This window comes from Lycium barbarum, chromosome 7, assembly GCF_019175385.1.
Source record: "Lycium barbarum isolate Lr01 chromosome 7, ASM1917538v2, whole genome shotgun sequence".
Lineage (NCBI taxonomy): Eukaryota > Viridiplantae > Streptophyta > Magnoliopsida > Solanales > Solanaceae > Lycium > Lycium barbarum.
The window spans coordinates 76,114,398-76,131,974 of NC_083343.1; positions in this window are offsets into that span (position 1 = coordinate 76,114,398).

Genomic DNA, 17,577 nt, shown 5'->3' on the forward strand with positions numbered 1-17,577 from the left:
GAACCTCTTATTGGTGTTGTTAGTATCTTTGTTGGTTTGGCCGGGTTAAATTCCCGGATGGTTGTTGTTGATTTGGGGCCGAGCCTTATTCTCGGGGTTGGTAGATTTACAGGGGAGATGCTGCCGAAATTCCGGCAGAACATAAGTAAACGTGTTTGAAAGGTTAAGGCAAGTATGTGACAACGAGTCTAACGAATGAATGAATCCTTTTGGACGTAGATTGACAAGATGGATAAACTCTCTTGCATGTAAGCAAACAAGTTGGATGCGCAAGCGCAACTAGTTGGTCGTCACTCAGGTATGTGAGGCTTACCGTTCTTTCCTTGGCATGCCCTAGAGCCATGTAGGATATGATATGATATGTATCTTGAGGTTACTCCATTCTGTAATTCTGAGTCTGTCTGTGATCTGTATGTTTTCCCTAACTTAAGTGTCAAATGAGCCTGATAGGCGAATCGTGATCTAAGTATTTTGATGTAAACCTTCTGGGCTAATCATGCCAACACAAATGTTCTGACGTAAGTATTTGGCATAAGTGTTCCGATATGAGAAATTCCGATACAAGTAGGTACTCTGATCTGAACATTCCGATATAAATATGTGGAATTAAGTATCCTGGCATAACCCTTTTGATATATTTATTCTGACTTAAGTGTTCCGACGTACGTATGATTCCAAGAGTTCTATTTGGTTTGATCCATAATCATGTCTAAAAGGTAGTTAACCTAATTACGGCTTTGGTTTTCCAAGAAAAGCTTCTGAAATGATTATAGAGCGTTCTGTACTTCGAACGCTCGTAACTTTTGTATACTAACTCCGATTGACCCGAAACTCGTTCTGGACCCCCACATGTCTATAAGCATTCCGTCATAACCCTTTTGATATATGTATTCAGACATAAGTAGTCGGTTATGGGTAATCCGATGCAAGCAATTTGGAACATGTATTCTGATTGAGTAAAAGCGATAAGTACTTTGATAGAAATATTCTGTTAAAAGTAATTTGACATAAAGTGTTCTGTAATAAGAAATCTGTTATGGATATTCCGAGAATATGTTTGAATAATCTATAAGTAATCTGTAATAAGTGATCTGTATGGACATTCTGAGAATACGTTTGATTAACTTAGTGAGCTTGAGTTATACGCATTTGATTCTTCACGACTCTGCTCGTGCATATGTTATGACTTCTTTCGCCGAGTCCCGGGCCGGTATGTATCGTGCGGATGGTTCGCCGAGTCCTCTATTAAGGGCCGGGTTCCATATATGAATTCTGAAGTATGATGTGTCCGGTTCCGGGGTACCGTGTTATCTGTCCGTCCCCGGTTACCGAGGTTATGTTACGAAGTATGATGTGTCCGGGCTCGGGGTGCTGTGTTATCTGTCCGCCCCCGGGTACTGTGGTTATGTGTGATGTGTGACGGAGATCGGAGAAAAACTTCTGGAAGTTAGATGTGCTGTGGCGCCAAAGGCAGGAGTGGCAGCCACGTTCCTATGCTATCGTGCGCATTCATTGGCACTGTTCATCGGTACCTCGGCGTGTTATCTGTCCCCGAGGCCACCATGCATATGATATGATGTGACCGTCCCTCGGCGTGCTATTTGTCCCCGAGGTTATCGTCTGTATGATATGGCACTTGTCCCGGCATGTTATTTGTCCCCGGGGTTGCCGCGTATATGATACGATATCCGATCCTGATACGTATGACTTACGTTGGAGAGTAAGTATTCTGACCTTCCGTATATTCTGTATTCCGTCTGCTATATGATGTCATTTAAACAATTTGTACGTTCTGTAATCTGTCTAGTATACGAGGTGAGTAAGTATGATTCGTGTCTGGAAAAGAAAAACGATAAGTGTTTGATATTTCTGAATAAGCTTTTGTATGTTGTTCTGTCTATATCAGTCATGGTTTCATTTTCTGTAGTCATGCCTTACATACTCAGTACATATCCGTACTGACCCCCTGTTCTTCGGGGGCTGCGTTTCATGCCGCGCAGGTACCCACAAATGGTTAGACGGGATGAGCTGAAGATGGCCCAACGGATTGGCGGGCTCCATTTCCTCCAGGAGTACTGCCGAGTCAGGGTATGTATGTTGTGATGTCTGATCAGTATTAGAGACTTTGCAGACAGCGTCGTGGGTAGTGATAGTCAGTCTGTAAGCGGCTCCATCAGCCGATATGCTATTTGGTGTGCTATATAATAAATTTTGTATAATTACAGATTTGTTAAATTCTGGAAATAGTAAGCAGAAGATTTCGAAAGCACAACATGTATTTTGTTCGTAATTGACTTTCAAAATTCAAAAAAAAAAATTATGTATGGAATCAGTGTCTGAGGGTTCGCTCGGCTCCGTATGTGGGGTCGGGTGCCCATCACACCCTAGTAAGATCAGGGTGTGACACCGGCCCTCTAGTGAGGGACTCGGTGAACAATGCAATGAAACTTTGCATGAATACATGCTCGGCCCGGGACTCGGTGAAGTGATACATTAACCATACGGAAGAATAGAATATTATGAGCAATCATGTACAAACTGAATCACCATTTAGAACTCGAGAAAAATAAACAGAATGAACCAACACTTCAGAATTAAAGACAACTTTCAAGTCAAGTACCACAGAGAACTAGAGTTCATTGGTGTCATGAATGCTCATCGTTCACTCGTTTTATGTAATTCATGCCAACACGAAGGAAGGGATAGCTTTACATACACCTTGGAACCTTTATAAGTAGAGTCATCATCAATGAATAAAATTGAGAAAATCTAGAAGTATCTCCACATTCTCATGTTCGCTTTGAAATCATAAACTTGAGTTCTTAAAATACAAAATCAACATTATCATTGTCACCATCATAAAATCATTCTTATCCTTGACATCATGAGAAGCTCTAAGAACCATAGACTTTTAGCTTTTGAAAACAAGAAGGTTACGGGAACATTTATGAAATTATACCATAGGAATCATGCCTTTGAAAGAAAGGGACGAGCCTTAACATACCTGTTCAACCCGCAGTTATCCACACTTAGTCGTCCGAATTCGTGAGTTTACATTTAAGAGGATTCACACTATCATTAGACTCATCATAGTATACTTATACTAAACTTTCAAGTCAACCTACTCTATATTTCGCCGAAAATCGGGCAGCATCTCCCCTGTTTATATGCCTAGCCCGAAATCCCAAATCAGCAACCAACAACAATACTAACATCAACAACACTATTATCCTTACCAATATATTCCATAAACATCCCACACAATGTTTTTCAACATACGACAACAATATACACGTCCTTTCTTCCCAATCAAGGAGCATAATCTCATCAACACACCAAAAACATTAGATACCATCTCTATACATGTAAATCAGACCATCTACACGGCCACAACGTGCTCAAAACATTCCATAAACACAATAACTACAACACAACACTTTATGACCTTTCCTCCATAACTATTTTCACTTTTAAGACTTGCTAAATCTTCAAATCAACTCAACATAAGATATAGGATGAAGAAAATACCTTATACTTGAAGAAAATCAGCCACACCAACTTTCATCAACACCAAACTTTCCACAACATCAAGTAGAAGCAAGAACAATCACCTTTCATGGACTAGTTTGGTGTAATCTTGTTAAATTCTTGATTTAATGGGCTATAATGTTTGGGGGTTGTGTTAAGAAGTTTGTAGGACTCTTGATAATGTAAAAATGCTAAAAAATAGAGTTAATGGGGGTATTTATACCCCTCCTAAGTCGGTTCCACCGACCTTCTTAAGTGGGCCCCGCGGAAGCCCATTGGCAGCTTGGAGTCTTCATCTTAAAATGGCCATAACTCTTGATCCCGATATCGTGTGAGGGCCCACAAACTATGGTTGGAAAAATATTTAATTTATCTACAACTATAATTTTTCGTGTGTTTGCAAATTCAAAAAGTATAATAGCGATTTGGCCCGTCCAAGTCAGGTTATCCGAAAACGTATCCTTAAATCATCCTTTTGGAGGGCTTATGCACATATTTGGCTTAAGGGTCCTTCTTAAGACTTGCTCAACTTCCCATGTAATACTCATATCACTTTTCATATGTCCTTTATAAAACCCCAACATGTGGGCCCCACCTTACCTTACAGTTATGAAGGCTATTCATCAAGTAACGTGTTAACTGATTTACTCCATGCGCTCTCCAATGTCATATATATATATATATATTCTTATACTCAGATAATATAATCTTCATCCCTAATCCTTGTATAACTTTACTCTCCCTTGAGCTCATACTAAGCCGCTTACAGTCTTGGTAATGAGAAATTTCTCGGGGTGTAACATCCTTCCTCCCTTAAAAACATTCGTCCTCGAATGTTGCAGTTTACAACTGTTACACCCCGTAAGAGTCCGTGATATTTTAATTAAGACAAGAAAGAATGAGTTAAGAAAGTTCAAGGAAAGTTAATCGAGTTAGTAAGAATATCGTTATATATATATGGTTGCCTTAAGTATCCCGAGGTGACATCGTAACCTAAAGGATTTGAAATCGCGTTATGAGCGTATATGAGGTAATGTGAGTGCCCTTTTAAAGTATTTGAGATTATTAGTAATGATATAGAAGATGGATAAAAGATATGAATATATTTTTGTGATTGGAGTTTCGTCGAAGCTTCGTAAGTTCTCTAGTTACGTTTAAGGTTATTGTGATTCTCCGGACCCTTCGAGATGTGTATGGATTGTTATGTATGTATATGAGTATGTATATGTATGTATAAGAGGTTACATGAGGGTCGGAAGAGGATTAGAAGTTAAACGAATCTGAACGAAATGAATCCGAACAACTTCAGAAAAATCTCGGACCAGATTTTTAGCCCATATTGTTGGAGGCATATCTCCTAGTATATGAAGAGTTTTAAGGTGTTTCAAAAGCCTAAAATTAATTTCATCGAGTATAGTTTCCAATGCAACAAACCGCTTGTCAAAATGATATTTGGATAAGGACATATGGACGATGCAATTTGGGCTGGCAGGGCAGCAAGTTTGGACCCGACCCAAACACTAATGTTTCGGCGCATGAAGCCCATTAACGTTAATATATATAGCAAATTCATTTGAGGGCTGGTCATTTTCAGCTAAGATCCTCCAAAAACATTAGAGAGAGAGAGAGAGAGAGAGCTCCTAGGCTAAGGAAGCCATTTTGATCGAAATCCGAGCCCCGAATCCCGAAGCTCATGAAGAGAAAAGTGTTGTACGTTGCGTTGCCTTCAATTTGAGCTAAATATTGGTCTTGGGGAATAGAATTTTCGTGGTTGAGCTGCTGCTAAGGTATTTATAAGATTCCTTTTATGTTATTAAAGTGTTTATTTAGAGTTTTAACGAATTAGAACGGAGAAAACAACATTATAAACTCGTTTGTTGTTTTGTTGATATTTATGGATTAGGGGTTGTTTTAATTGAAATTGATGGACTGATTTGAATTAATATTTTGGTTGTTGTAATCATAGATTATGTGATGAGAATGAAGGAATTTAAAGGTTAGAGTTGGAGTTAAAATTGTTGTGGGTTGTTGTAAGGATTATAGAGATAATAATGTGGTTTAGTTGCATATGAATAGATGATGTGGTGTCGTGAGGATGCTGTTGTATTTCCCTGAAATTTGCTGAAACGATTGCATGAAATAAGGTATAAGAAGTGCATATGGGCTGCTTGGTGTATTGTAAGTGTTCGTTAGAATTTCGGGCATCGTTATGTTATAGTTGTGGGCTGTTTTGATATGTTGTTGTTCTTGTTGAAATAAAAGAATTGAAGATATGGTTGTGTCCATATGTTATTTTTGGTATTTCTGTGTCAACAGGAGAGCAATTGGAAATTCGGATAGGCGAATATATAGGGGAAATGCTGCCGAAATTTCTGTAGACAAGTACCAGTTAGAATTGGATTTCTAAGTACTTGTAGCTAATATTTGGTAATGGATAATATTATTGTAGATATTGGAGAGCCCGAGACTTGAGTCGGGATTTGGTTAGCGAGCGATTGAGGTATGTAAAGCCCTACCTTTCCTTCTTTTGGCATGTCCTAGGTGTACTAGGTTTGGATTTGAGCCTCGGGGAATATTCTGTTCATGGAAATCCGAATTTACTTTTAGTATTATTTCATTTAGTGAAATTGAATTAGAACCTTTACATTTTGTTGGAAGAAATGTTCAAATATTCGTAACTTTCACAAACGTAACCGAATCGCCTTGAAACTTTCCTGGATGACTCCATAGATTCTAATGATTGTAAATCACGTACGCCACCTCGACTTGACCCGAGGTGGGCCCACTAACACCGAGACCTCCTTCGTTTGTCCTATTTGACTTACTTTTGTATGATATCAAAAAGGAACCTCTGCTTATGATTTTAGCTACCAAAGAATAATGTTTTAGTTGCTACATTACATTCTAATATATACTTTGAACTACAAATACGATTTCAGAAGTACTTTTGTGAGACAGACCTCATATTGTTCAGTTGTTCAAACTAGTTTACCTAACTTGTTGTCATATGATTACATCAAGTCTTCACAAATGTTTTATATGTAAATTGCATTTAGTTTCTCACTACTCCGCTCGTGCATATTACTATGATATCGTTCGCCGGATCCCGGGCCGGTTTTGTGATCGTGCGTACTATGACATATTCGGCAGTATGATGTGTTACGGTTCCCGAGACCTCGCCAAAGGGCCGGGTTCCGTTTGCATACGGTGTTATGATGTGATATGGCATATGTTATGTTTGATGATATGATATGTATGATGATATACGGAGATTTTAAACCTTCTGGAGTATGCTGTGTTGTGGCACCAGCGTCGGAGTGGTGACCACGTTCCTGAGCCTTATGCATGATTTCTGTTTGCATTATGTACATGTGTCTTCAGCACAGGTTTTTGGTATACTGACCCGGTATTCCCTCTCTGTACTTTTCACTTCAGTTGTGGTTTGGATTTCTGTACTTTATGCTTTACATACTCAGTACATCTTTCGTACTGACCCCCTTTCTTCGGGGGTTGCGTTTCATGCCCGCAGGTACAGAGGTTCGTGATACGCCAGTGTAGGCCACACATTCTGCTATTACAGAGTGCTCCTTTTGATCTGGAGCCCATATGTTGGTATATATCTTTTGCGATGTATATGCTTCTGTATATTTGACTATTGGGGTACGGCGGGGCCCTGTCCCGTCCTATGCTTTCGTTATGATGTGTAGAGGCCTGTAGTCATATATGTGGGTCATGGGTCATGTGTGTGTGTTCGTTTGCTTATGATCTGCGTCTTAATGCGGTCCCGTTTGTTATTATGGCCAAAACGGCCCATTTGTCTGTATACGTGTATGTGTCTGGCGATGTATATTCCACCAACCTATCAGATTTGGATGCGGCCAAATGGCCTGTATTTGTATGTTCATATATGTGCATATATTCGGCGATGTGTATTCCGCCGCCTCTTTTGGTTCTTATATGATATTCCTGTACGCGCGACCGCTTAAGATAATAATTGTTTTCAGTCTGTTTAAAATGATGAATATTAAATTTTAGTTAAGCAATAATATGGCGACTTGGTATGTAAGTCTGTTTGGGGTGTCCAAATAGGGCACCAGTTGCGGCCCACGGGGCTGGGTCCTGACAACAACCCACAACATCTCCATTGGTTGGTTGCCTTCCTCTTAGAGTCTGATCGCCATATCTTTATACTATACATTGGTTAATTTCTTCCCGCGCTCTTAACTCTTTTATTAGACTCATCTATGCACTTCATCACCTCTTTGTTCTTATGTACATAATTATATATCAACTCGTATCCCGCGCTCGCTCTGTTTCCTTTATCATAGTCATGATTTATCATGCCATAATCGCTCGTCGCCTTGCAAGTACTTTGATAATCATGCCATTTTTTCGTCCGTGTCTCCCTACTAATGGGTAGCTCCCGGATGCGGCGCCCTTTTGTTTTCGTCACCCTTTCCATCATTCTCTGTGAAATCATTTTGAAGACCTTTCTCCCTCCCTTTATTACTCTTTCGAATATGCCGGGCCTAGAAATCATATCTCACGTCCGCATGAAGTATTTCTTGATCCATCGTATTTTTTTTTCATACCTTCTTGTGGTTTGCTTATCTTTAATTCATTTCTGCTCCCTCTTAATACATTCTTTATATGCCATTACGTCCCGAGTCTTGGCCTCTTTAAGCTAACATCCTTCTTTCTTTGGACTTTTGACAATGCTACATCTCGTTTCAGAATTAGATCTGCTCTCCCCCCCCCCCCTTTTAAGGGTGTTCTTACACACTAATAACTCCTGAGTACCGGTAGTCATTGGCAAACCCTAACAATCTTCAAACTCAGTTAGTCTCTCATAATACCGGAGTTCTCTCATTGTATTGCTTGACTTTTTTTTCTTTCTGCTAGTTGAGGGTTTTACATTTAAACGAAGCGCTTATGCATTATATATACACTCTCGCTACCCTCTTTAAGTCCTTTCTACTTCCACCTTTTATGACTGAACATTTCCCGAATCAACAGTTTAATGGGAACATTGGAATCCATCGAAACAATTTACGGAGCGTTTGGTCACAGTATGCTCTTTTTATCCCTCGTCTCTCATTATCACTAAAATTCTTCTTACTCTGAGTTTCTGGTTTCACTTTACATCTACAATATATCATTGAGAGTGACTATGCTACACTCTTCCACCTCCACTAACAATCCATTTATTCACTTAGCTCACTTATCCGAAATTTTCCTTGACTACTTATTTGCGTCCCACCTATGCGTTGTAGTTCTACCACTTCTTGTTTGTATCGTGAAATCCCTGCATTATACTCTCTTCTTTCCACCTTGAAGACCATGAAATATTCCTTTAAACGCGCAAATCCGTTCTATTCTTAAACCATCTTTTAGGAAGGCTCCTCCGTGTCCGAGGCAACCGTGTCTATATTACTACACATTAATCCCTTTATATACCTCTCGAGAGCTGGAAATCTATTAGCATCGTTGCAAGGCCTAGTCATTCTTTCTCTTACTTTCCATCCCTATTGGTGATTACTATCCTCTAGTCCAACTTATCGAAGCCCGTTCTCTAAACCTATGCATTCATCTTTTGTTTCCATACTACCACACTTTATCCCTTTCGCATGCCTACCTTCGAATCTCATTCAAATAGTCCCTTGCCTTGCCCATCGTCCCTCTTGGAAACTTCACTCTCCCTCGTTCCTTACACTTAAGACATTCTGATCCTTTTACTTTCTATATACTCACTTTCTTCCTTTTCCTGGCGTTATGGCATTAGGACTTTCCAATTCTAACCTGTAGTGAAAATAGCATCAACTTATCTTGTAGCATTTGTTACTTGAACTTCTCTACCCTGTTCGATTAATGCCTTCAGTATATAGCAACACCAGTTGCTGGGACACACATGCCAACTTAGTGCGGTCACATATGGGATATCATGCCTATACATATATGCGGTTACTAACCCCTCACTTACAAAGTATCTCCAAATACTATTCGAACTCATCCTAATTCTAAAGCTGTGATGCACCTTCTTTCTCGCCACCGACCTAGTCCGCCTTGTCCTCCGCGACCTCTTAAGGTTTCTAACCATTCTGCATACTCCAATTTCCCTTAGGCTACTCTAGCTTCTCATCTGTCCCTTATCTATAAATTTGTAAGACTTTTAGTACACTTCCCGGGGGTCACCCATCCTAGTATTACTCTCACCCTAGCACGCTTAACCTTGCAGTGCTACTGGGATCCGGTGCGTTAGTGCTGGCATGATCGCATCCACCCTACTATGTGACCTTTATCACATAACCTAGAACAAGCTGAAATTCCAACGGATTCCGATAAATTCTCATAATGCATCTCCCTCTAGATTAAAAGAATTCTTTACTCTTCCGACGAAGCAAATGCTATTTTAGCCTTTGGAACTCCCGATGACAAGCCATCAATCAACATATACAACTACTTTCCATTCCTTAATGTTAAGATTCCTTGTAGCGGTAAAACTTCTTAGCCGCAGTTATCTATAAGTACTTTGGTTATCGGTCCCTTCAAAACTTCCATTTGTCAACTAGCAATGGTATCCTACAATAGTTGTACGCACATAAGAAGTTCCAATAAAAGACTCATATACCTGTAGCCGGCCTGTCCTCCACTCGGTCTAGAGGGCTGTAGAGTGAAGTATCCCCCTCATCGTGCTTGCACCATTCTGTTAGCCATCTCATCATGGCGATTGTTTGTATGGTTCTATGTCATATACTCTTGTTATTGATATAACTAGCGGCTTGAAATTTCACGAGCGTTCATTGTCACTAGCTCGTTTCGACCAGCGCAATATCCTTGAATCCTTTTCTTGCGATCTTATCTCCGTCTACTTTTATGGCTTCTCCTTGCATTTCCTTAGCTCATCTTGCTTCATAACTCCCTATTACTTTTCGATTTCCCCATTGTCGGGTCTCATAATTCCTCCAATACCTTAGTCAGTCCTTGTGCTTGTACTCAAGCTTACTTGTTCCCCCCCTTAAAGGTTTTACCTTATAGTGTTGTATTTCATTGCCATTCTCGATCAAAATTTATATGGATACTCGAAGTAGTGATGTGCCCAACTATCTTTCCAGTCGGAATAGTAATTTTGATTCCAATAACTGATGCCCGATGTCCACTTGTGGCGTCATCTTTATTTTATCATCCCATGTCAATGTGTCCTATACTTTCCCTTTAATCAATCTGTAGCAATCATAGACGTATAATCTTTGTTATCTCTTAAATCTTTGGTCCTCGTCCTTAAATTTTAGGAAAATTTTGACTGAGTTTCCCCTATACTTCTTACTATCCAAATCCTGCACGCACCCAGAAAATGCATGCAATGCCTCACAAGGTCAAATATATACATGCGTAACACACCTTAGCCTCATCAGGCGCTCAATATCGAACAGAAATGCAAAGATGACTAAACTTACCTCATGCGTCACAACTAGGAATATAATTGAACTTTTATCAATCGTCCTAGTATATTTCCCTGGTCACTGTCTTTTCCATTCGTTGGCTATACATTTCAATAATACTTGCAACATTCTTACCATATCTGACTTATAATCTTTTTTACCATTACTTACCTTTGTACTGTTTCCTTCAACTTCTGTCGTCTGTAATCTTACAACTGAACTTATCATTAAATTATACATGTAACTAATTCCCCCCTTGCTTTACTATACAATCAGCTTATCTTGATTATGACCGATTTATTCTCATTGAAGATGCACATCTTGATGACGTAATTTCAACAAAGTGACTTACCTCTGTAATCCTTAATGTGGTTAAAGCCTTTTATGAAGGTCACATTCTTCCTAAATCCATCACTCATACAAATTTGTTTTTTTTTTTACCAAAAAAGCAAGATGTTCAGACTTATGCAGACATGAGGCCAATCAGCTTGAGTAACTTTATCAATAAAGTTATATCAAGAGGGGTTCATGGTAGATTGGAGGGCATCTTGCCAAGGCTAGTTTCACCAAATCAATCTGGTTTTGTGAAGGGGAGAAGCATTATTGAGAATGTTCTTCTAACTCAGGAAATAGTCACAAATATAAGGAAGAGAGGAAAACCAGCAAATGTAATCATCAAGTTAGATATGGCAAAGGCTTATGATAGGTTGTCTTGGTTGTTTTTGATCAGAATTCTTCACAAGATGGGCTTTTCAGATGGTTTTGTGAATATGATTTGGAGACTTATAGCTAACAATTGGTATTCTGTGATGATCAATGGTCAGCCACATGGAATTTTTCATTCAACAAGAGGGGTCAAACAAGGTGACCCTCTATCTACAGCACTATTTATACTGTCCGCAGAAGTTCTTACAAGGGCCTTGAACAGCTTGTTTGATGATCCAATGTATAGAGGTTATGGCATGCCTAAATGGAGTGCAGATCTAAATCATCTGGCATATGCAGATGACACCATAATCTTTTCCTCAGCTGACAAATACTCATTGAAATTAGTAATGGAAGTTTTGCTAAATTATGAGACTGTCTCAGGGCAAAGAATGAATAGAGACAAGAGTTGTTTTTACATGTATAAAACCTATGCAATGAGTCTAGTCCAAGATGTGACATAAATCACTGGTTTTACAAGAGGTGAGTTTCCATTCAAGTATCTGGGATGCCCAATGTCATAACCCAGCTAGGGGCCGCGACGGGTACCCGGGGCTAACCACCGAGCACCGCTCGTCCTATTACTCATCATACTCATTTAATGCTCTTTTATCAATTTTATACTCAACTCATAAAAAACTCATCTTTCATTTCAAAACATAAATACTTTTATATGCATAAGCCATTCGGCCATCAAAAATAATATTTATACATAGTAGCAATCTCGTGAGACCATCTAACCCACACTGCATATCTATGAGCCTCTACTGGAGTGCTAGACATAAGGACGGGACAAGACCCCGTCATGCCCAAAATACATATACACAAAAGAATCATCATAAGCACCTCCGGAACAAAGGAGTGCCTTCGAATCAGCTAACACCTACTACGAATCTGAATCGAGCTCACCTCCCTGTCTACCTGTGGGCATGAACTCAGCGTCCAAAGAAAACGGACGTCAGTACGAACATTGTACTGAGTATGAGAGGCATAAGCAATGAAATATGTCAATGAGATAAAGGAATATCAATATGAAATATGAGTATCTGACTGTCAATTATAAAGTAAATAAATCATACTATCTTACTCATACTCGTCATCATATCATATGCATAAATGTATAAGCTGCCCATCCATATAGGTACGGTGTAATAATGTATAAGCTACTCGTCCATATCGGATCGGTGTGGTATTCATAACATTATCCTGCGTCCAGGCCTCCCGCGTCCGGGGTATCATCTCATGCCGCCCACTAGTGGTGTTGCCCTTGCCATATAGACACGGTGTGATCATCTATAAGCCGCCCGCCTTAGCGGTGCTGCTCGGCCTTATAGGTGCGGTGTAATGTCATCAACATGTACTCATCATAATGCATGCACAATAACTCAAAGTTAATTATACTTTATCGAGGTGACATAAGGTCATGAACCCCCGATTCCATTATGGACATTTATAAGTATGCTGCCTCACCTTGAAGGAAATTGTATATAAGGTGAGTATACGCTGTGAATAACATCATCAACTTTATAGGAACATCATATCGTGAATTCTAGAATCTTTATACTAAACTCATCATCATCATTATTGAACTTATAATATATCTCTCATCTCATAGGGCTATTCATGAACATGGACTATTAGTTTTCCGGGATAGAAAGGATTAATGGAGAAGGAGGAAAAAATATCATACCATAGGATTCATGCCATAGAAAGGAAGGACTAGCCTCACATACCTTTCTCGTTTAATTAGTCTAGCGTTCGCTTGTTCTCCTTCAACATCGCGTTTCTACCTTGAAGAGAGAATTCGCACTAATGTTAGTTAACCGACTATAAGAACGCGCTACTATTTCTAGGGAAAATTGGGCAACATTTCCTTTGTTATAATAATTTTCCCATGTTCTATATCAACTCTCAAACGTTCATATCAACATCCACAATATGGCAAACAACAATCATCATTTGTATACATTTACCACAATGCACCATCTCCCTTCAATTTCTCCACAATTATAGTTATAGCTCATTATCACGTTTTCTCATATATAATACTTATTCCATGGTCTAAACGTCATTTATAACATATTTATAATCACAATACACCAACATTTATGATCCACCCCAACCACTATTCAACAATGACACTATTAACTTATTTATGACCCATTTTCTATGTCTTTCTACAATTCAAGTGTCTTAGCCTTCCAATACCTTAAAAAACATGGTATAGTCATGAAACTTACCTTAGATGATGGATGAACAAGCTTTGAATGGAAATACCCTTCTAGCACCAAAACCCTACTTCACTTCTCTTGGGTTTTCTTGAGGTAGATGAACTTTGGCTAGGTTTCATACATTTGTTTTCATGGATTTGGTGTTGTTGATCTTGGTTTTCCCTTGAATTTGTGTGGATGAATGATGGAGAATATTCTAGAGGTTTCTTTACTTGTAGAGAGTCGAAGTGAAATGAAAAAGGTCCTTTATATTAATTCACAAAAGCTGTCCCGACCAACTTATACGGACTAACATACGATCAAGGTATTTTTCACTGACTGTATGTTGGACCGTATGTTTGGTCCAGTGAGGTATGTTGTTCTGGACTGAATCTACGGCCTGGACATACGGTCCGTGAATTTTATACGGCCAGTATGTCTGGCCGTATAATGTTCAGTTGTCCGGGACTTGTTTTCGTCGACTCGTTTAATCTCCGATCCTTATGGAACCTTCTTAACACTTGTTTAACACTTCAATACCAATCTAAGGGACGTCATTACTCATCCCCAAGACATCATTATGCCATCATTAACTCGTCGCTCATAATTCTCTTCCCGACACATAACATATCCTTTACTTTCTTGGCCAAACTTCTTCCTTTTTGTCAAATGTCTTCGAATCTCGATTGAGATCATCAAATGCTATTTCTTACTTATCAAATCATCGTATACCTCGTGTTCCTTGCTAGCCTATTCACTGTACACTAACAGAGAATTTTCCAAGGTGTAACACCTAATATTTCATAGCAGAAAAAAGAAAGCATATTACAATTATCTGATAAAGAAGGTGAAAGACAAGCTCCAGAACTGGAAAGGCAAGTTGATGTCTTTTGGAGGTAAAGCTGTGCTCATCAACAGTGTTTTTCAAAGTATGCCAATGTATTTGTTGTCTGCAATGGTCCTTACAAGGTACACTATTCAAGAGTTACATAGGATATTTTCCAGGTTTTATTGGCGTAACAGGGAAGATAAAAGGAATAGACATTGGGCCTCTTGGTAAAATATGTGTTATCCAAGACAAGAAGGTGGCATGGGATTTAGATCTCTATTTGATGTTTCAAAAGCACTCTTTGCTAAGCTATGGTGGAGGTTCAGGACTAGCTGCACTTTATGGTCCACATTTATGTGGAACAAATACAGCAAAAGGCAAATTCCAACTCTGGTAGGGTGGATGTTACACCTCGAAAAAATTTTCGTTGATGCACAAGTGAATAGACTAGTGAAGAACACTAGTATACGTTAATTCAATAAGTAAGAAATGACATTCGATGACCCTAGTTAAGATTTCAAAGATGTTTGAGATAGGGGAAGGAAGTTGCCAAAAGAAGGCAAGGCATACGATAGGTAACAAAAATGGATTACGAGTAATGATTTAACGAGGATTTAATGATGTCTTGGAGAAGAGTGATAGCGTCCCTTAGATTGGTATTGAGGTATTATAAAAGTGTTAAGAAGGTTCCATATGGATTGGAGATCAAACGAGTCGACGAAACAGAGCTTCGGAATACTGGTGATTATACGGCCAAACATACTGGCCGTATAAAATATACGGTCCGTATGTTGGGACCGTTTAATCATCCCAGAATAACATACTTCTCTGGACCAAATATACAGCCAAACATACGGCCCGTATAAAATGTATGGACCGTATGTTGGTCCGTATATCTGGTCGGGATCAGATTTGGTTCATTAAATAAGGGACCAAGTTCTATTTCATTTCATTTCCATATCACACCCCTTCTCTCTAAAACATCTCTCTACATTTATTCCACAAGAATTCAAGAGGTATTAGTTATCAACAACATAAACTAAGTGAATAAAGTGCAAGAAAACCCATTAAAGGTCATTCAAGTCAAGAAATCTCATTGGAGATGAACTAGGATTTTTGTTCAAATGAAGTATTACCAACCAAGGCTTGTTCCGACAAAATCTAAGGTAATATTTATGGTATTTCTATGTTGTTTAAGGTATTTGAGAGTTGAAATACTTGGATTGTAGAAGGGTATAGAAAAATGGGTCATGAATGTGGAATAGTGCCATTTTGAGTAATAGTTTGAATTGAGTCATGATTCTTTATGTGTTGTGATATAAATATGTTATAAATAATGTTGAGAACACGGGATAGGAAATGTATGCGAATGAACGTAGTCGGATGTTATGACCATAGATATGGGTGATTGAAAGTGAATTGAGAAATGCGGATAATGTGGATGAATAAGGACTATTGTTATGATATTTTGAATGTATTATTGACGTTTGGGAGTTGATATACGCTAGGGAGGAATTTCATATAAATAAAGGAGATGTTGTTCGATTGTCTCTAGTTTTAGTCATGTATGCTACCTATCGATTTCTAATGATAGTATGACTTTAATGAAGGTAGAAACGTGAGCGCGGGAGGAGAACGCGCAAGTGGTAAATAAGTTGAACGGAAACGTATGTAAGGCTTACCGTTCTTTCATAAGGCATGGTTCTTTGACCAATCATCTAAATCTTCTACAAGTCTATGATGTCCTTCAAATAATTCGATCTTTCGAGCTATTAAGCTCATGATCCTTGATATGCTACGATTGTACTAAGTTCCACCTATGACGAGTAAGCCTATAAAGATAGATGTAATGAATGACGATAATAGTGACAATGTGTCACGACCCAACCTAGGGACATGACGAGTGACCGAGCTTAACCTGCCTGATAACCTAACTTATGTTACCTGTACCCAAACATAGCATTCAATAGGGTTTATTAAACTAAGTTTGAAAATTGTTACATATCACAATGCAAGCCAACGAGGCTGCTGATGCTTCCCTACCACAAAATAGTGGCTGGCAAAGCCAAACAGTATCTGTGGCACCCATGCTGTCCGCAGACTACTAGAAGAGTATGACCATGCATAAGTGACGGGACAGGGCCCCGTCGTGCCCATAATGTATACACACCAAAAATCATACCAAAACAGGAACAGTCTCTGAAGCAAGTGGAGCTGTCTGACTCTCAACGCTGACTCCTCCTAGGTGGCTGGATTGTGTGACCGCATCCCCGAACCTGCGGGCATGAAACGAAGCCCCCCCCCCCCCCCCCCGAAGAAAGAGGGTCAGTACGGAATATGTAAGGCAGTACTGAATCATAAAACAAGGAAAAACGTAACAGTAAGCAATTTAGAAAGCAACCCGGGAGTAACCTGGAACAACAGTTTGAACCATGCCATATGGTCCCTTACAAAAATTCTAGCATACACAATATAAATATAGAATATCCTACTCGTAGCCGCTTCCAGCTAATAATACAATAGTCCCTTCGGACGGCCGCTTCCGGCTAATAACACAATAGTCCCTTCGGACGGCCGCTTCCGGCATAATAATGATGGCCCCTTCGGGCAGCCGCTTTCGGCTTAATAATAATGGCCCCTTTGGGCAGCCGCTTCCGGCTTAATAATAATGGCCCCTTTGGGCAGCCGCTTCCGGCTTAAGAATATCATAATCCAGCTGATCAGGTGGAACAATAACAATATATATGATATACAGTATGAATATGTAGTGAAGTCAAGACATGAGTCATCATAGAGTTCCTACAAATAGAAGCTGATATATATCGACTATTATCCAACGTACAAAAGACTCGAGAGGCAATAGCTC